This window comes from Ptychodera flava, chromosome 3 (assembly GCF_041260155.1).
Source record: "Ptychodera flava strain L36383 chromosome 3, AS_Pfla_20210202, whole genome shotgun sequence".
Lineage (NCBI taxonomy): Eukaryota > Metazoa > Hemichordata > Enteropneusta > Ptychoderidae > Ptychodera > Ptychodera flava.
Genome location: NC_091930.1, coordinates 41,038,625 through 41,061,149, shown reverse-complemented (window position 1 = coordinate 41,061,149; position 22,525 = coordinate 41,038,625). Strand labels below are relative to the sequence as shown.

At 37.6% G+C, this 22,525-nt stretch overlaps 1 long non-coding RNA gene across 1 annotated transcript; it reads right to left on the bottom strand.

Moving 5' to 3' along the window:
• Positions 1-498: 498 nt before the first annotated feature.
• Positions 499-20,392, bottom strand: LOC139130032 (uncharacterized). Its single transcript, XR_011551753.1, has 6 exons — positions 20,150-20,392; positions 19,505-19,600; positions 13,594-13,646; positions 12,892-12,987; positions 6,881-6,933; positions 499-6,274 (listed from the first exon to the last, which is right to left on the bottom strand). It is a non-coding gene; the product is annotated as an uncharacterized lncRNA (long non-coding RNA).
• Between the last annotated feature and the right edge of the window lie 2,133 nt (positions 20,393-22,525).

Genomic DNA, 22,525 nt, shown 5'->3' with positions numbered 1-22,525 from the left:
TTCTAAAGTGTCAATTTTCAACTCCCAAAAAAATTTGAAATCTCATATCTTGTAGACAAAATTTATTCAAAAGAAACAGGCAAAGCCCATCTCTGACCACAGGGCCCCACAAGTGGCTATTTAAGTCAATATTACAGCGGGTTTTTTTTCTTTTTCAATGCTACAAATAAACCAGCTGAAGAGCACAACACTTGTGTAGCTGCCTTTTGTGTAGCTTGTATTGGCATGTATAGTGCGCCCTCAACAGGGAATGTGATCATATGTAAATGCGACCTTTAGTTCCGTGACCTCTAGCCATGCCATGGCCATGCGTACAGACGTCGCTGTGTTTACTGTACTAATATAGTACAGTAACTCAGTAAGCATAGCGAGGACAGGAAGTAGGCATGGCTAGAGGTCACGGAACTAAAGGTCGCATTTACATATGATCACATTCCCCATTGAGGGCGCACTATACATGCCAATACAAGCTACACAAAAGACAGCTACACAAGTGTTGTGCTCTTCAGCTGGTTTATTTGTAACATTGAACATGAAAGAAAAACGCTGTAATATTGACTTAAATAGCCACTTGTGAGGCCCTGTGCTCTGACCAAAAAACAGCCCAAATGTTGATAGCCGGTGTTAAACCATACCACATTCGTAATACATGGTAAACGGACAAAGGATGTTATTTTGGTCTTTAAAGAAAATAGTATCAGTTCAATCTTCAATCGATATGTCCAGAGAAAATCAAATAGCACAAATATTAGGCAATGTTTTCGATCCAATATCTTGTTTAAAAGACATTTGAGTAAGGTAAAAGTGTCATATTATTCCTTTGACCCTTACAAAAGGTTCCAGTGTAACCGTCTGACTTCATTTCCTACTCAGTTTCCAACTCCTTGTGTGGTTGCTTGGTTTCAGTTTGCACGGTGAAAATGTCCGATCTGTTTAAGTTTCAACCGACTCTATTATCCATAACATGCCGTTTCCCTTGTGGAGGGGAATTCGCACTGTGCTCTCTTTGAATGCTAGATACCTATGGATGTTCGATTAATTCACATCAGTACAGTATGAGAATCTTGGATCTGATCAGTTTGGGTTTAAGTTTCTCTTCTTTAGTGCAGATAAACTGTCACAAAAGTAATGTTCCTCCTCCTGTCATAATCTGCCAGATCAGTACCACGTTGATCTTCAAGTGCAGCGTCTTCTATCGTCTCGTTTAACCAAAGCCCTTGAGATTTATTATTGGACATGTTTTGATGTTGCAACTGTTTGCAAGATGTTGTTAAAATTATTAGCATGCCTTTAAATCCGTCTTGACTATACAGAGGTTACAAATTTGCATTATAAATCACTGCGATTTAATCTTTCTCGAAATAGTCATCAATAGTGTACAGAAATGAACATCAACACTCAATCCGAAAGAAATCCACACCTATGATAATATGGTTGCATCATTCATGATGCAGTTATATGAATGTACAAGTAAGCTGCCATATCATCTTTATTTGCTGTGTTGCTACTCATCAAGATTCAAAAGCGTGTTTTGAAATCTAATGGCAGACTTTTCTGTTTTTCCTTCGCCATTCAATATTTGCGCTTTTTCTTCTTCATTGCGGGCTAAAATCATATTTAGATTTTGAATGACTTCAGAATTTCTCACCGTAATTATTAATAATTATGTTTAAAATACTGCTCGTAGTTAGCTTCTCGTATCTAATAGTCCATCTCTTTCTCTCCGCTCCTTTCTATTTGGGAGGGAAAAAACACTACCGACAAATATGAAACGATTAAAATTTATCAAACATAGAAGGCAGAACCTTTGACACAGGTATATCTTGTTCCTAAATATTGCTTTTAGCGATTTATTTATACGTCAACAATGTATTCTTGCTTGAAAAGATGCTGGAAACCTCGGCTACCAAAAACAACTATTGTGTTTTTCAACTTTGATATTATATCATATGGTCTCCACCATCATGTGATAATATAATTCACAGTCACACATTAATAAATCGTCTTATTTTCTTTGAGCTCTATACTACACAAATCCAAGAAATTGGCTCCAAATGACTTATAGCCAACATGTTGTTGATTTTTCCTGCTAGATATTTTTTTAGATAGAGTAGGATGGAAATGATATCATCGATCTCTAAATATCTTACTGGTAGTCTATTTTTATGTGAAACCTTCAGCCAAACTTTAAGTGATGTAGTTGTTCAGCGGGAAAGTGAATTTTGTTCACTGGTTCGAGTAAGGAGTTGATGGTTTAAATAACAGTTAGTTGCTACCGTTTTGATGCTCTTGTAGAAGGGTAACGTGAAACAAGCCTGGGTAACTAGGTCTCTAATTGGGTGCCGATTTACCTTAAAAATTCAAACTACAATACATAAATTCTGCTGTTTTTTCTATTAAGTCCATTTAACTGTACATTTTTGCATTTTCCTCGTAAGGTTCGAAATTAAAAGCAAGTAATGTAAAAGTGATCACCGAAGTGTGACAACAGAACGTTTCTTCAAACATTGACAATGAATATACAGATTTGATTTTAACAACTAAACAATTTACGAAATGCAAGTATCCGTCACGAGCAAGCACAAGCAAACAAATCCTTCGCTTGGGAACTGAAACAGCCTTACCGGCAGTCAAAATATCACTCTGAAGATTGGACTTAATGGTAAGCACCTATATGTAGCTTAAATGGAAGGAGTCAAAAGTCAACATGCTTTGGTAAACAGACAGCGTTAAATTTCAGTATTAAATTTTTCATGAACATTTTTAGTCAAAAATATATGAGACCGCAGGGAAGGGATAGGGTCAAAATCAGGTATAGTAGGCATACCCTGACCGTAGTAGCACCCTCCAGGGTAAACACTTAGTTTGCGTGCAGCCTTTTTATTTAAATATACTACAAATCAATATTAAAATGAAATTCAGAAACTGGTTCCTCTAACATTCAACTTCAAAGAAAAATTAGAACGTACGGTAGCAGATTTCAAATCCGAAATATGCGTAATAGAACTTTCTTTTTACTTTCATTTGAAATCTTTTAAATAGATATCTGCTGTTAAATTGCCGACGTTTTATAATGTGCTAAGCAAGCCAGTTGAGGCGTTGGGTTTGAATTTAAAACAGTCGTTTGAAATCTTAGAGTACACCTGTCCAACGTTAGCAAGATCAAAGGTCACCTGACGTATGTAGGTGTTTTATTACCGGCCTTTTAAATCAAGTGCTTCAACTGATAAACATAGGAAATCGTGTTACAATATTGAAATTTGCCGTCCTGGTAGTAAGAGAAATACATATTTCATTTGGTTAAACCTATCAAAATCTGTAACAAATTCAGAATTGGTTATTTCTGTGCAGGGGTTTACAAGCGACAGCGGGTAAATTTACGATTCCATAGGGATGATATATAATTGGTTGGTCATTTTAATCCAAGCCAATCTTGACCTCGACAATCGTTGCTGATAATAATACTATGCAAAATGTTGTTTTCAATACACACTGTATTTCCTAAATGGGTAGACAGATAGTGTGACCAATTTTGTTTGCTAAAAATGTTCACTTCGACATTAAACATAATTATAGGGCATAGCGAAAGTACGACTCTCAAGTTACATTCCATTCACTCCTTCCATATTTTGGGCATATAATTCAACGCTCATAAGCTAAAATTCATAATCTCAGAGACAATCAACGTCCACAAAGCTTTTAGAAGACTGGAGAGTCGGAAACAAGTGTCAACAAATGTCCCCCGGCTATATTCGAAAACAGTATTCGCACGCTGACATCGTAAGCTCGTAGGGTTACACGGAAATGACGTAAACGTCTGCATAGCAACTTCCCTAAACGTAAGTTTTGGGAAGTTAATTTGCAGAAATTAACTGTAGAATAAATAATTTGAGTTCTCGTTTCATAATTTCTCGTTTTTGATAAAAATGACATCAAATTCTTTTAATATGCAACTTGTAACTAATGTATTGAAATTGTAAACTGTTTAATAAGTAGGAAATTTATGAAACATATTGCAATTGTGTTAGAATTACTTTACAACATAGCTACCGGGGCCATATCATTTAACAACTTGAAGGCTCTCTCTGGCGGCTAAAATGATGTGAATAGTAAGTTCTTCTGTTGGAAAGCTACCGAAAAATTAAAAATTTCACCAATACAGTCGATTTATTTGTTTAATATTTGAATAAATGCAGCATTCCGATTTTCAATTCCGCCAACTCGTACAAGAATCGACAGTTCGGCATTGTCAATGTTTTGACATGCAAGTTTAATTTGCTACTACTCATAAATTTAGGCGTCCAAATTTCCACAGCAAGAAAATGCCATTGTTTTACAAGAGTGCAAGTCGCATCTGCTAGACTGGCCAAATAGAGAAGAATTATGGTTGCATTGATTAAGAAGTGAAGGTTATCTCTATCTCTATCCGCGATTAGGTAACTCAGACGAACAATCCCATACAGCTCGCCGGATGAAAACCAATCATTTGGATTGCACTGTATATATGTACGCAGGGGCTATAATGCATTGGAATGATACCATCTTGGCAAGGGATTAACTGTTCAGCGATATATAGGTTTGAACATGTTCTGACCAGCGACGGTTCCGATAACATTATTCTCTATTGATTTTTAATCTGCACGTACGATAGAACGTTCTACATAATGAGTGTGCTCATGCAATGGCACGATACATGTCCGGATATATCGATTGTTGCAAACGTCAGGCATTTGGATACTTTATAGCCTTCCTGTATTTTTTTTATGTGGTGAGGCGACCGAAGTTTATTCTACTTGTTTATTCTACTACTATGTTGTCAAAACATCCGAATTTATGAGCAGTATAATGATAGGCATACTGCTGTGTTAACAAGGAACATCATAGTACTGAAAATACTGGACCCTTTCGAGAGTTGATGCCGTGCAACGGAGCTACCCAATGGACTGTACCATTATTTTGAGGGGTGGTCGAATGTTGTGCGTTGTCATCTATGGAGTGAACTGTGTTGGCTTGATTTGATATAACTCCTGATTTAGAATAAATCCAAACGTTTTGTGATGTGGGTGTTTTAGAGTAATTGAGAGACAATCCACACGTATTGAGTGTCTAGCTTTTCTAACTGCCCAAAGTACATTTTATGGTTGGCAATGTGCTCCCTGTTTCTGTGAGTGATTTGATTTGTGAGAAGATAGAACGCGGGATTTATTGAGCTATTTCCAAGTTGAACATGGGATTTATAGAACGAGTGTCTGTGCAAGCACTCCAAGGCACTGAGCAAGACAAAACATGTCTTCACCGTGTGCATGAACACTAGAATTCTGTGTGTGACCGTAGTTACAAGGAAATTGGTGAACAATTTAAAAGGTTAGGCGGCGTCCATGTTGTCGCTAATCACTCGTCTAAAACCGTTGAACACAAAACTAAGAGGTGGGGGTCGTCCGAACTCTGCTCAAAGGTTGCCAGGGACCCCATGACCGATGTAAACACTGTATCTAGGGTACGTTAGCGATTTATGAATGTTAAATTATGTTTGTTAACAATGAATATTTAATGTTGCAGCTATGTCGATTTGGTGCAAATCTAGATATCATGCTTGAAATACATTGCTTGTCAAACAAAGTCGCACAAGCGCAGTTCCGACGATCCCCTGCCTTTAAGAATGTAGTAGCCTTGCAGTCAGACTTGACAGTTTTGAGCTAATGTTCCCTCTGTGGGGCCTAAAATAAGGCCCAGTTGGTGCCAGGCAGAGAGATAACTAAAATCCATTTAGTTTCAAGGACCAGACAAACACCTAAAGTGAAACAATGCAACGGTAGGATTGCAATACAGAGGTTTCCGACTTTCATTTCGTTCATGGTGTGTTTCCATATTAGTACAACTGTCACGTGACCATCATGACAACATTAGTAACATTCTTTTCATTTGCTGCATTTTCATTTTAATCTGATTTTTACCGGCATTGCAGAAGAGTTTTTTTCCTTTGAGCTCGCCGAAACAATATTTTCTTGGAGTGTACCATGATGATCCGATTTGTTGGAAAATGCCTGATAATGTATATGAAAAAGAGGACATAATTGACATGAACCACACGCGAAACAGGCGGCTGTGTGCAGTGGAACCTCGGTTATGCTGCTGACTAGAGACTGAAATCCTGGTTGAGGAAAAGGAAAATACTCACCGCGTAGTACTTCAATGTCTTGGCAGGTCAAGGACGTCAGCCTGGTGTAGAACGATGTGAATATTATCAGCGAGTGGACACGTCTACGATCTACGTCTGTGTGTGCCGAAAAGACATTGCGACAGTCTTCACTATAATGCAATTGTTGGGATTAGCCTGTTGGCGATCACGTGATAAGTGCTTGTCTCTCTCCGATCATTCGTTGATGACAAGTACCTCGAAAGTGAAAGACTTAATTTTCTTAAACATACCTCAATTAAACATTTGACCATTCTCTTACCATGACAAGAATAAAAACCAGGGGTCACAGTGCAAAATGAGAGACAAATTATCTGAGATTTCGCTGTTTATGAAATTCAAAATGGCCGCCATACCTGTGTTAACTCTATGGGGAAAAATAAAATTTTCGATTTTTGAAAACTAAGACTGTGAAAACTTTAAAACTGTGAGAGCTTCAAAATAAACCCCACAATTCGTAGATCAAAAGAATATTGGTAAAATTTAAAAGCTCGAATTTCTGTCGCTTAGGCGCGTTCTACCTCAACTGTTCATCCCAGTTCCCTGTAAACAGGTCCAAGATCGCCATTGATAGCAATGAGTTTGGGAAAAACGATTATGGCGAAAGGGTCAAAGGCATGCACGTGAGAGGTATCGTAAAAATAAGGGAAAATTCTACGGTAAGAAAATGTTCATAAAATTTACCTTTGCAGCTTAAAACTGCACTGACGTCCTTCCACGGTCGACGGGTGAAGAATCTGAAATAAGAGAAAACTAGATTTTTTTATGGCGAAACTTTGAAACAATAGAAATAAATGGCGTCTGACAACCCATACACAGATCTGTGGCGCAAACTTGGCACCGACGTTACTGTCACGCTTTTGGCACCCTTCTAGCATGTTCTGTTCCTGTTTTATAAAGGAGGCTGTTCTATCAATTGGCCGGGTCGTAATACCTAAGTTACATCATAGACCCTCGAGAAAAACTCGAGGGTCTATAGTTACATTTTGTTGAATCGCCGATCCGGTTTAGAAGTCACCTACTCTGCTTATTAAACACATATTAACATTTTACTTGACTTTTTGGTTGATGTCAGTTCTATTTTAAGATAGCAATCGGAAGGAATTTGAATAGGACTTCGTGTTGGTATGTACGCCAATCGGCCGTGTAAGCCTTACCTGTACTACCACACACCCCTTTGGCAAATAGTAGTCTGCATTCACACATATTGGTTTAGGGACATTCTTGAGGATTCGCGAATGAAATCTTAATTCGTTTTGAATCCGCATCTCAATTCCCTCAAAATCGATTTTAATCTCACCACTCTATAACATGACATGCACATAGACTAAAATTTAGATATCTTTATTTTCAGTATTTTCGCTCTTTGTATCGATCTCTTATTTTACACCCTACCATGTTGAAATTGCTAATTATAATTGACGAAATGGCGAAATAGCGAAACAAGGGACTGAACAGTAATTACCGATAGCTAGGGCGGGTGTTTTCAAAATGACGCTGCACGTAAAATAGCGACCTTTAAAACGTGTTTAGGAGAAAAAAGTGGCTCTCCCCTATTTCCCTGCCCAACAAACAATGACCCTCCCTCATAGCATGCATGCATGCATGCATCCCGTGCACCAATCCATACATCCATACATAAAGATGTCACCAACTTGCCTATACCAAATGTAAGCTACAAATTGTTACAATTGTTCATCTCATTCTAACTTGACAATAATATATAAAAGTATTTGTAGGGATTTACGAACAAATTTCAAAACAATACAGCTGACTATTTCTGAAAGAACTTTTTACTCAAAAGCTGAGAAACAAAATACTTCACAAAAAATGCAAAATTATATACGTATTACTCTGAAAATTTAAACAAGTTACCCAACCACTGATAGAGCTCCTCTTTGTTATTTAGAGAATAATTTTTTGTGTCACTTGTTGATAAAGGAAATGTTTGCCAGTCACCTAAGAACGGCCTTACCAAAATATCAAAATTAGCTGCAAAAATACACAATGAAAGATTTCATCATAATTTAAAGATATCACATTAGAATCATTCCTAGGAATACGTATACCAAATATCAAAGCTTTAAGACAAAAACTTTTTGTGGACAACTTTTTGACCAAAAAATATACAAATTAGTAATTATCTTTTATGTCATACCTCAATACCTTACATGGCTGATATATCTTGGTGTGATCAACGTTGTAGCAATTCTAACTAAATTGTGTGCAGTTGTTCTCAAGATATAACCGGTTTCATAAAATATTTTTTATGCAAATGAGCAAAAAGTAAGCAAGCCACACCCGCTATAAACTAATCAGTTCTTGTCATTTGCAAACTAAGTCTATGTACCAGATTTGATTCTGATCTGATCAGCTTTTGTGAGATATTTGTCCACAGACGGAAGGACAGACAGACAGAATGACAGACAGTCAGACACACACACATCGCTGTGACATTAGCTCACGTGTGCTCACGTTAGTTCACACAAATGTTGCTGCATAAAATAAAACAAATTTTGTTAGATAAAGAAACACATTTAGTTAGACAAAAAACCCAAATTTTGTAAGATAAAATAAACAAATTTTGTTGGATAAAAACAAAACAAAATTTTGTTGCATAAGAAAAACAAATATTTTGTAGGATAATAAGCAAAAAAACACTGTGTCACCGATAAGCCTCCCTTAGTACGCGCTAACTAAGAAGAAAGTTTAGAGTGTGCAATACATACTGTCTAAATTGAGTAACCAAATGTTAGAGTGAGAAGTCACGTGCGAAAGTCTAATTTAGAAACGAATTTTTGAAGTGAGAAGTCTTGACATCGTTCATTTGTACAAAACAACCATAACAGTCAACTTTCACAATATTTTGAATACTTTTTGCGTCATAATGTCTTGTCTCTCTCTATTTTTTTTTTTTTTTTTGACACAAGGTTTAAGCACTTGCGGCCCTAAACTTACTAAAATATGGGATCCATACAGCCTTGTATACACTGCACCCTCAGGCCGGCTCTGAAAAGCCGGCGCACCGCCCGTGGGCTACAAATATAATTATTATTGCAGCAATATAGGGCCAATTACTGTAAACGTTGTTTCAAAGATGCGTTCGCGATTGACTAAAGTTAAAATCTGTTTAATCATACGTAAGCTTACATCATGATATTTCACGTTGCAGCAATGTTGACATGATGCATCTAGATATCAGGCGTGCTATGTATTGTTTGTCAAAAAGAAGGCTGCAAAGGCGCAGCTCCGAAGACCCCCCTTTCTTTTAGCGAGGCGATGTATTAGGCCTATTATTGTGTAATATTATTGTGATAGCTCTTTGATCACTCAGCCCAATCTATGTTCACTTTACCTCGACAAGGCTCTGGACAACTACATTATTGCATTCATTTAATGTAAAGATGCAAATCTTAACTATTAAATCATGACTGGCAGGCACATTTTCCCCACATTGATGTCTTTCAGCCATTATCTTGTCATAGTGTCGTGAGATAAAAGGGATCATGGGGTGGCTAAATTTTGAAGTGAGAAATAAATAGAAAGTCTCTAAATTAGAAACAAAGTTTTGAAGTGAGAAGTCGGAAATTTTGGAAATGAGAAATACCTGCCAAGGTCTATATTTAGAACCGAAATTTTGAAGTGAGATGTACGGAGTGTAATTTTATGAAGAATAATAATAAAACATTATCGTGTCATATATTTGTGTTGCTTTTTTACAGTAAGAGAACTACATATTACGTGGTTAAACATATCAAAACCTGAAACAAATTCAGATTTGTTATTATTTTGCACGGGTTTACAAGCGACAGCGGGTAAATTTACGATTCTATAGGGATAATATATAATTGGTTGGTCATTTTTAATCAAAGCCGATCTTGACCTCGACAATCGTTGCTGATAATAATTCTATGCGAAATGTGTTTCAATAGACACTGTATTTCCTAAATGGGTAGACAGATAGTGTGACCAATTTTGTTTGCTAAAAATGTTCACTTCGACATTAAACATAATTATAGGGCATAGCGAAAGTACGACTCTCAAGTTACATCCCATTCACTCCTTCCATATTTTTGGGCATATAATTCAACGCTCATAAGCTAAACATTATAATCTCAGAGACAATCAACGTCCACAAAGCTTTTAGAAGACTGGAGAGTCGGAAACAAGTGTCAACAAATGTCCCCCGGCTATATTCGAAAACAGTATTCGCACGCTGACATCGTAAGCTCGTAGGGTTACACGGAAATGACGTAAACGTCTGCATAGCAACTTCCCTAAACGTAAGTTTTGGGAAGTTAATTTGCAGAAAATAACTGTAGAATAAATAATTTGAGTTCTCGTTTCATAATTTCTCGTTTTTGATAAAATGACATCAAATTATTTTAATATGCAACTTGTAACTAATGTATTGAAATTGTAAACTGTTTAATAAGTAGGAAATTTATGAAACATATTGCAATTGTGTTAGACTTACTTTACAACATAGCTACCGGGGCCATATCATTTAACAAGGCTCTCCCTGGCGGCTAAAATGATGTGAATAGTAACTTGTTCTGTTGGAAAGCTACCGAAAATTTAAAATTTTCACCAATACAGTCGATTTATTTGTTTAATATTTGAATAAATGCAGCATTCCGACTTTCAATTCCGCCAACTCGTACAAGAATCGACAGTTCGGCATTGTCAATGTTTTGACATGCAAGTTTAATTTGCTGCTACTCATAAATTTAGGCGTCCAAATTTCCACAGCAAGAAAATGCCATTGTTTTACAAGAGTGCAAGTCGCATCTGCTAGACTGGCCAAATAGAGAAGAATTATGGTTGCATTGATTAAGAAGTGAAGGTTATCTCTATCTCTATCCGCCATTAAGGGAACTCAGACGAAAAGTCCCATACAGCTCTCCGGATGGAAACCAATTATTTGGATTGCACTGTATATATGTACGCAGGGGCTATAATACATTGGAATGATACCCATCTTGTAAAGGGATTATTTGTTCAGCGATATTTAGGTTTTAACATGTTCTGACCAGTCGACGGTTCTGATAACATTATTCTTTATTGATTTTTAATCTGCACGTACGGAAAAACGTTCTACATAATGAGTGAGCTCATGTAATGGCGCGATACATGTCCGGATATATCGATTGCTGCAAACGTCAGGCATTTTGGATACTTTATAGCCTTCCTGTATTTTTTTTATGTGGTGAGGCGACCGAAGTTTTTTCTACTTCATGCTGTCAAAACATCCGAATTTATGAGCAGTATAATGATAGGCATACTGCTGTGTTAACAAGGAACATCATAGTACTGAAAATACTGGACCCTTTCAAGAGTTGATGCCGTGCAACGGAGCTACCCAATGGACTGTACCATTGCTTTGAGGGGTGGTCGAATGTTGTGCGTTGTTGTCATCTATACAATGAACTGTGTTGGCTTGAATTGACATAACTCCTGATTTAGAATAAATCCAAACGTTTTGTGATGTGGGTGTTTTAGAGTAATTGAGAGACAATCCACACGTATTGAGTGTCTAGCTTTTCTAACTGCCCAAAGTACATTTTATGGTTGGCAATGTGCACCCTGTTTCTGTGAGTGATTTGATTTGTGAGAAGATAGAACGCGGGATTTATTGAGCTATTTCCCAGTTGAACCTGGGATTTATAGAACGAGTGTCTGTGCAAGCACTCCAAGGCACTGAGCAAGACAAAACATGTCTTCACCGTGTGCATGAACACTAGAATTCTGTGTGTGACCGTAGTTACAAGGAACTTGGTGACCAATTTAAAAGGTTAGCGGCGTCCATGTTGTCGCTAATCACTCGTCTAAAACCGTTGAACACAAAACTAAGAGGTGGGGGTCGTCCGAACTCTGCTCAAAGGTTGCCAGGGACCCCTATGACCGATGTAAACACTGTATCTAGGGTACGTTAGCGATTTATGAATGTTAAATTATGTTTGTTAACAATGAATATTTAATGTTGCAGCTATGTCGATTTGGTGCAAATCTAGATATCATACTTGAAATACATTGCTTGTCAAACAAAGTCGCACAAGCGCAGTTCCGACGATCCCCTGCCTTTAAGAATGTAGTAGCCTTGCAGTCAGACTTGACAGTTTTGAGCTAATGTTCCCTCTGTGGGGCCTAAAATAAGGCCCAGTTGGTGCCAGGCAGAGAGATAACTAAAATCCATTTAGTTTCAAGGACCAGACAAACACCTAAAGTGAAACAATGCAACGGTAGGATTGCAATACAGAGGTTTCCGACTTTCATTTCGTTCATAGTGTGTTTCCATATTAGTACAACTGTCACGTGACCATCATGACAACATTAGTAACATTCTTTTCATTTGCTGCATTTTCATTTTCACCCTTTCACCACCATGGTTTGTTCCAAATCCATTGTTTACTATGGTAAAGTTGGACCTGTATACAGGGAACTGGGTGAAAGGGTTAATCTGATTTTTACCGGCATTGCAGAAGTGTTTTTTTCCTTTGAGCTCGCCGAAACAATATTTTCTTGGAGTGTACCATGATGATCCGATTTGTTGGAAAATGCCTGATAATGTATATGAAAAAGAGGACATAATTGACATGAACCACACGCGAAACAGGCGGCTGTGTGCAGTGGAACCTCGGTTATGCTGCTGACTAGAGACTGAAATCCTGGTTGAGGAAAAGGAAAATACTCACCGCGTAGTACTTCAATGTCTTGGCAGGTCAAGGACGTCAGCCTGGTGTAGAACGATGTGAATATTATCAGCGAGTGGACACGTCTACGATCTACGTCTGTGTGTGCCGAAAAGACATTGCGACAGTCTTCACTATAATGCAATTGTTGGGATTAGCCTGTTGGCGATCACGTGATAAGTGTTTGTCTCTCTCCGATCATTCGTTGATGACAAGTACCTCGAAAGTGAAAGACTTAATTTTCTTAAACATACCTCAATTAAACATTTGACCATTCTTTTACCATGACAAGAATAAAAACCAGGGGTCACAGTGCAAAATGAGAGACACATTATCTGAGATTTCGCTGTTTATGAAATTCAAAATTGCCGCCCTACCTGTGTTAATTCTATGGGGAAAAATAAAATTTTCGATTTTTAAAAACTAAGACTGTGAAAACTTTAAAACTGTGAGAGCTTCAAAATAAACCCCACAATTCGTAGATCAAAAGAATATTGGTAAAATTTAAAAGCTCGAATTTCTGTCGCTTAGGCGCGTTCTACCTCAACCTGTTCATCCCAGTTCCCTGTAAACAGGTCCAAGATCGCCATTGATAGCAATGAGTTTGGGAAAAACGATTATGGCGAAAGGGTCAAAGGCATGCACGTGAGAGTATCGTAAAAATAAGGGAAAATTCTACGGTGAGAAAATGTTCATAAAATTTACCTTTGCAGCTTAAAACTGCACTGACGTCCTTCCACGGTCGACGGGTGAAAAATCTGAAATAAGAGAAAACTAGATTTTTTTATGGCGAAACTTTGAAACAATAGAAATAAATGGCGTCTGACAACCCATACACAGATCTGTGGCGCAAACTTGGCACCGACGTTACTGTCACGCTTTTGGCACCCTTCCAGCATGTTCTGTTCCTGTTTTATAAAGGAGGCTGTTCTATCAATTGGCCGGGTCGTAATACCTAAGTTACATCATAGACCCTCGAGAAAAACTCGAGGGTCTATAGTTACATTTTGTTGAATCGCCGATCCGGTTTAGAAGTCACCTATTCTGCTTATTAAACACATATTAACATTTTACTTGACTTTTTGGTTGATGTCAATTCTATTTTAAGATAGCAATCGGAAGGAATTTGAATAGGACTTCGTGTTGGTATGTACGCCAATCGGCCGTGTAAGCCTTACCTGTACTACCACACACCCCTTTGGCAAATAGTAGTCTGCATTCACACATATTGGTTTAGGGACATTCTTGAGGATTCGCGAATGAAATCTTAATTCGTTTTGAATCCGCATCTCAATTCCCTCAAAATCGATTTTAATCTCACCACTCTATAACATGACATGCACATAGACTAAATTTAGATATCTTTATTTTCAGTATTTTCGCTCTTTGTATCGATCTCTTATTTTACACCCTACCATGTTGAAATTGCTAATTATAATTGACGAAATGGCGAAATAGCGAAACAAGGGACTGAACAGTAATTACCGATAGCTAGGGCGGGTGTTTTCAAAATGACGCTGCACGTAAAATAGCGACCTTTAAACGTGTTTAGGAGAAAAAAGTGGCTCTCCCCCTATTTCCCTGCCGCCCAACAAACAATGACCCTCCCTCATAGCATGCATGCATGCATCCACCCGTGCACCAATCCATACATCCATACATAAAGATGTCACCAACTTGCCTATACCAAATGTAAGCTACAATTCTTACAATTGTTCATCTCATTCTAACTTGACAATAATATATAAAAGTATTTGTAGGGATTTACGAACAAATTTCAAAACAATACAGCTGACTATTTCTGAAAGAACTTTTTACTCAAAAGCTGAGAAACAAAATACTTCACAAAAAATGCAAAATTATATACGTATTACTCTGAAAATTTAAACAAGTTACCCAACCACTGATAGAGCTCCTCTTTGTTATTTAGAGAATAATTTTTTGTGTCACTTGTTGATAAAGGAAATGTTTGCCAGTCACCTCAGAACGGCCTTACCAAAATATCAAAATTAGCTGCAAAAATACACAATGAAAGATTTCATCATAATTTAAAGATATCACATGAGAATCATTCCTAGGAATACGTATACCAAATATCAAAGTTTTAAGACCAAAACTTTTTGTGGAACAACTTTTTGACCAAAAAATATACAAATTAGTAATTATCTTTCATGTCATACCTCAATACCTTACATGGCTGATATATCTTGGTGTGATCAACGTTTGTAGCAATTTTAACTAAATTGTGTGCAGTTGTTCTCAAGATATAACCGGTTTCATAAAATATTTTTATGCAAATGAGCAAAAAGTAAGCAAGCCACACCCGCTATAAACTAATCAGTTCTTGTCATTTGCAAACTAAGTCTATGTACCAGATTTGATTCTGATCTGATCAGCTTTTGTGAGATATTTGTCCACAGACGGAAGGACAGACAGACAGAATGACAGACAGTCAGACACACACACATCGCTGTGACATTTGCTCACGTGTGCTCACGTGAGTTCACACAAATTTTGCTGTATAAAATAAAACAAATTTTGTTAGATAAAGAAACAAATTTAGTTAGACAAAAAACCCAAATTTTGTAAGATAAAATAAACAAATTTGTTGGATAAAAACAAAACAAAATTTTGTTGCATAAGAAAAACGAATATTTTGTAGGATAATAAGCAAAAAAAACACTGTGTCACCGATAAGCCTCCCTAAGTACGTGCTAACTGAGAAGGAAAGTTAAAAGTGTGCAATACATACTGTCTAAATTGAGTAACCAAATGTTAGAGTGAGAAGTTACGTGCGAAAGTCTAATTTAGAAACGAATTTTTGAAGTGAGAAGTCTTGACATCGTTCATTTGTACAAAACAACCATAACAGTCAACTTTCACAATATTTTTGAATACTTTTTCGCGTCATAATGTCTTGTCTCTCTCTATTTTTTTTTTTTTTTTTGACACAAGGTTTAAGCTACTTGCGGCCCTAAACTTACTAAAATATAGGATCCATACAGCCTTGTATACACTGCACCCTCGGGCCGGCTCTGAAAAGCAGGTGCACCGCCCGTGGCTACAAATATAATTATTATTTCAGCAATATAGGGCCAATTACTGTAAACGTTGTTTCAAAGATGCGTTCGCGATTGACTAAAGTTAAAATCTGTTTAATCATAACGTAAGCTTACATCATGATATTTCACGTTGCAGCAATGTTGACATGATGCATCTAGATATCAGGCGTGCTATGTATTGTTTGTCAAAAAGAAGGCTGCAAAGGCGCAGCTCCGAAGACCCCCCTTCCTTTTAGCGAGGCGATGTATTAGGCCTATTATTGTGTAATATTATTGTGATAGCTCTTTGATCACTCAGCCCAATCTATGTTCACTTTACCTCGACAAGGCTCTGGACAACTACATTATTGCATTCATTTAATGTAAAGATGCAAATCTTAACTATTAAATCATGACTGGCAGGCACATTTTCCCCACATTGATGTCTTTCAGCCATTATTTATCATAGTGTCGTGAGATAAAAGGGATCATGGGGTGGCTAAATTTTGAAGTGAGAAATAAATAGAAAGTCTCTAAATTAGAAACAAAGTTTTGAAGTGAGAAGTCGGAAATTTTGAAATGAGAAATACCTGCCAAGGTCTATATTTAGAACCGAAATTTTGAAGTGAGATGTACGGAGTGTAATTTTATGAAGAATAATAATAAAACATTATCGTGTCATATATTTGTGTTGCTTTTTTACAGTAAGAGAACTACATATTACGTGGTTAAACATATCAAAACCTGAAACAAATTCAGAATTTGTTATTATTTTGCACGGGTTTACAAGCGACAGCGGGTAAATTTACGATTCTATAGGGATAATATATAATTGGTTGGTCATTTTTAATCCAAGCCGATCTTGACTTCGACAATCGTTGCTGATAATAATTCTATGCGAAATGTGTTTCAATAGACACTGTATTTCCTGAATGGGTAGACAGAGAGTGTGACCAATTTTGTTTGCTAAAAATGTTTACTTCGACATTAAACATAATTATAGGGCATAGCGAAAGTACGACTCTCAAGTTACATCCCATTCACTCCTTCCATATTTTTGGGCATATAATTCAACGCTCATAAGCTAAACATTATAATCTCAGAGACAATCAACGTCCACAAAGCTTTTTAGAAGACTGGAGAGTCGGAAACAAGTGTCAACAAATGTCCCCCGGCTATATTCGAAAACAGTATTCGCACGCTGACATCGTAAGCTCGTAGGGTTACACGGAAATGACGTAAACGTCTGCATAGCAACTTCCCTAAACGTAAGTTTTGGGAAGTTAATTTGCAGAAATTAACTGTTAGAATAAATAATTTGAGTTCTCGTTTCACATTTCTCGTTTTTGATAAACATGTCATCAAATACTTTAAAATATTCAACTTGCAACTAATATATCGAAATAGTTAACTGTTTAATAACTAGGAAATTTTATCAAACATGTTGCAATTGTGTTAAAATTACTTTACAACATACCTACCCGGGGCCATATCATTTAACAAGCTCTCCCTGGCGGCTAAAATGATGTGAATAGTAACTTGTTCTGTTGGAAAGCTACCGAAAATTTAAAATTTTCACCAATACAGTCGATTTATTTGTTTGATATTTGAATAAATGCAGCATTCCGACTTTCAATTCCGCCAACTCGTACAAGAATCTATAGTTCGGCATTGTCAATGTTTTGACATGCAAGTTTAATTTGCTGCTACTCATAAATGTAGGCGTCCAAATTTCCACAGCAAGAAAATGCCATTGTTTACTACAGTGAAAGTCGAATGTACTAGACTGGACAAATAGAGAAGAATTATGGTTGCATTGATTAGGAAGTGAAGGTTATCTCTATCTCTATCCGCCATTAAGGTAACTCAGACGAAAAGTCCCATACAGCTCGCCGGATGAAAACCAATCATTTGGATTGCACTGTATATATGTACGCAGGGGCTATAATGCATTGGAATAATACCCATCTTGGCAAGGGATTAACTGTTCAGCGATATATAGATTTGAACATGTTCTGACCAGCCGACGGTTCCGATTACATTATTCTCTTTTGATTTTTAATCTGCACTTACGATAGAACGTTCTACATAATGAGAGAGCTCATGCAATGGCACGATATATGTCCGGATATATCGATTGCTGCAAACGTCAGGCATTTTGGATGCTTTATAGCCTTCCTGTATTTTTTTTATGTGGTGAGGCGACCGAAGTTTTTTCTACTTCATGTTGTCAAAACATCCGAATTTATGAGCAGTATAATGATAGGCATACTGCAGTGCTAACAAGGAACATCATAGTACTGAAAATACTAGACCCTTTCAAGAGTTGATGCCGTGCAACGGAGCTACCCAATGGACTGTACCATTATTTTGAGGGGTGGTCGAATTTTGCCGTCATCTATACAATGAACTGTGTTGGCTTGAATTGATATAACTCCTGATTTAGAATAATCCAAACATTTTGTGGTGTGTGTTTCAGAGTGATTGCGAAAAAATCCACACATATTGAGTTTCTAACTTTTCTACCTGCCCAAAGTACATTTTATGGTTGTCAATTTGCACCCTGTTTCTGTGAGTGCGTTGATTTTTGAAAAGATAGAAGACATGATTTATTGAGTTATTTGATTTATTTGCGCTAGTTGATCCTGCGATTTATAGAACAATTGTTTGTGCAAGCACATACAAGACAAAACACGTCTTAACCGTATGCATGAACACTAAATATTTGTGTGACCGTAGGTATAAGGACATTGGTGACCGATTTAAACGGTCGAGCGGCGTCCATGTTGTCGCTAATCACTCGTCTCAAACACAAAACTAAGGGGTGGAGGTCGTCCGAACTCTGCTCAAAGGTTGCCAGGGACCCCTATGACCGATGTAAACACTGTATCTAGGGTACGTTAGCGATTTATGAATGTTAAATTATGTTTGTTAACAATGAATATTTAATGTTGCAGCTATGTCGATTTGGTGCAAATCTAGATATCATGCTTGAAATACATTGCTTGTCAAACAAAGTCGCACAAGCGCAGTTCCGACGATCCCCTGCCTTTAAGAATGTAGTGGCCTTGCAGTCAGACTTGACAGTTTTGAGCTAATGTTCCCTCTGTGGGTCCTAAAATAAGGCCCAGTTGGTGCCAGGCAGAGAGATAACTAAAATCCATTTAGTTTCAAGGACCAGACAAACACCTAAAGTGAAACAATGCAACGGTAGGATTGCAATACAGAGGTTTCCGACTTTCATTTCGTTCATGTGTGTTTCCATATTAGTACAACTGTCACGTGACCATCATGACAACATTAGTAAAATTCTTTTCAGTTGCTGCATTTCACTTTAATCTGATATTTTACCGGCATTGCAGAAGTGTTGTTTCCTTTGAGCTCACCGCAATAATATTTTCTGGTAGTGTACCATGATGATCCGATTTGTTGGAAAATCCGTAATAACGTATATGAATAAAGAGGGCATAATTGACACGAAGCACACGCGAAACGGGCGGCGGTGTGCTGTGGAACCTCGGTTACGCTGCTGACTAGAGACTGAAATCCTGGTTGAGGAAAAGGAAAATACTCACCGCGAAGTACTTCCAAGTCTTGGCAGGTCAAGGACGTCAGCCTGGTGTAGAACGATGTGAATATTATCAGCGAGTGGAAACGTCTACGATCTACGTCTGTGTGCGGCAAAAAGACATTGCGACAGTCTTGACTATAATGCAATTGTTGGGATTAGCCCGTTGGCGATCACGTGCTAAGCCTGTGTCTCTCTCCGGTCATCCGTTGATGAAAGTGCCTCGAAAGTGAAAGACTTAATTTTCTCAAACTTTCCCCAATAAAACTTTCGACCATTCTCTTCCCATAACAAGAATAAAAATCAGGAGTCACAGTGCAAAAGGCGAGACAAATTATCTACGATTTCGCGATATATGAAATTTAAAATGGCCGCCATGAAAACTAAGACTATAAAAACTTTTCTTTTACCAAGAGCAAGTGGTAGATCAAAAGCGAATTGGTAAAATTTAAAAGCCCGAATTTTGTCCCGTAGGCGCGTGTTACCTCAATCTGTTTCATCCAAGTTCCCTGCATAAACAGGTCCAAGATCGCCATTGATAACAATGAGTTTGGGAAAAACGATTATGGTGGAAGGGTTAAAGGATTGCACGTGAGAGGTCTCGAAAAAATAAGGGAAAATTCTACGGTGCGAAAATGCTCATAAAATTTACCTTTGCAGCTTAAAACTGCACTGACGTGCTCCAACGGTCGACAGGTGAAGACACTGAAATAGGAGAAAACAAGATTTTTTATGGCAAAACTTTGAAACAATAGAAATAAATGGCTTGCAATCAGTCTGACAACCCATACACAGATTGTGGCGCAATCTTGGCACCGACGTTACTGTCACGCTTTTGGCACCCTTCCAGTATGTTCTGTTCCTGTTTTCTAAAGGAGGCTGTTCTATCAATTGGCCGGGTCGTGGTACCTCAGTTACATCATAGACCTTCGAGAAAAACTCGAGGGTCTATGTTTACATTTTGTTGAACCGCCGATCCGGTAAGAAGTCACCTCCTCTGCTTATTAAATACACATGAACCGTGCACTGTGTGGTTAACACGTCTCCACGCTATAAATGTAACAATTAACATTTTACCTGACTGTTTGGTTGATGTCAGTTCTATTTTAAGATAGCCATCGGAAGGAATTTGCATAGGACTTCGTGTTGGTATGTACGCCGATCGGCCGTGTAAGCCTTACCTGTTCTACCACAAACCCTCCGGCAAATAGTAGTTTGCATTTACAAATATTGGTTTTGGGCCATTTTTGAGGAATGACGACTGAACTCTTAATTCGCTATGAGTTGAAATAGCTAATTATAATCGACGAAATTGCGAAATGGCGATATAGCTAATAAGGGACTGGATAGTAATTACCGCTAGGGAGGGCGGGTGTTTTCAAAATGACACTGCACGTAAAATAACGACCTTTAAAAAGTGTTACGAGAAAAAGTGGCTCTCCCCTATTTCCATGCGCAACAAACAATTACTACCCCTCCCTGTATGCACGCATGCACCCATCCATCTATGCACCCATCCATACATCCATACACAAAGATGTCACCAACCTATCTATACCAAATTAAATGTAAGCTACAAATTATTACAATTGTTCATCTCATTCTAACTTGACAATAATATATAAAACTATTTAAAGGGATTTACAAACTAACTTTTAAATCAATACAGCTGACTATTCTGAAGGAACCTTTTACTCAAAAGTTGAGAAACAAAAAAACTTCACAAAAAATACAAATTATGGATACTTATTTCTCTAAAAATTTAAAACAAGTGAACCAGCCACTGATAGAGCTCCTCTTTGTTATTTAGAGAATAATTTTTGTGTCTCTTGTTGATAAAGGAAATATTTGATAGCCCGCTTCTCGACGGCCTGACCAAAATATCAAAATTAGCTGCAAAATACACGATTGAAGATTTCATCATCATTTAATTTTGATTTTAGTATCGATGACACGGACTGTGAAACAAATAAAACCATAAACGCAACTGGGTCAATGGTAAAACTTAAACGATGTCAGATTGCTGATAGTGAAACAGGTACAGAGTAGTGCATTTTCTGTGCATTTGATCGTTAGCAAATCTTCGTCAACTTTTAAGATTTTTAGGGCATTTTCTTGCCATTACGGTGGTTCGTTTTACAAACACGACATCACTTGTTGAACTTGGAAACATCGCACTCGGACTGAACAGTGCACGGTGTAGCATTGGTGACATCGTGACACCGCGCCGGGCGAGTACTGTCATTGATACTGCTCGCGATTGGAGTCACCTCTCGACACACAAGATCTGTTTGAATGTTGTTATTCTCTGTGAATTATGTAATTATTTGTAACAGTTGAATCGCATTTCGAACCAAAGGTGAGTACATCGCAATTACAGTTGCCTAGACCCGATCGCTTACGGCCTCCATGCCTCCGACCCACTCCCAAAAGTGGGCTTTACGTAAGTTTAGAAGTGCAGCTGAGCACATCGAGATCGTGTACCTAAGCCCTGCGTACAGGTCTGTGTGTTCCCGGCGTTATACGGACAACTACATTTTTTGCATTCATTTAATGTAAAGATGCAAACCTTAACTATTAAATCATGACTGGCAGGCACATTTTCCCAACCTTTATGTCCTTCAGCCACGAGCTTGTCAAAGTGTCATGAGATAAAAGGGATCAGGGGGTGGCTAAATTATAAAGTAGGAAATACCTGCCAAATCTAAATTTAGAAACAAAATTTAGAAGTGAGAAGTCTGACATTTTGGAGTGAGAATTTTGAAAGCTTGAAGTGATAAGTCGGGAAATTTGAAGTGAGAAATACCTGCCAAGGTCTATACTTAGAATCAGAGTCAGAAATTTCGAAATGATATATACCGTGAGAGGCTAGGGTCTTAATTTAGGAATAGGATTTTAAAGTAGATGTACGAAAGTTTGAGTGTGATTTTTTAGAAAATAATAAAAAACATTATCGTATCGTATATTTGTGCTGCTTATTTTTACAGCTAAACGTTTACGTATATATCCGCATCGAAAAATGTATGCG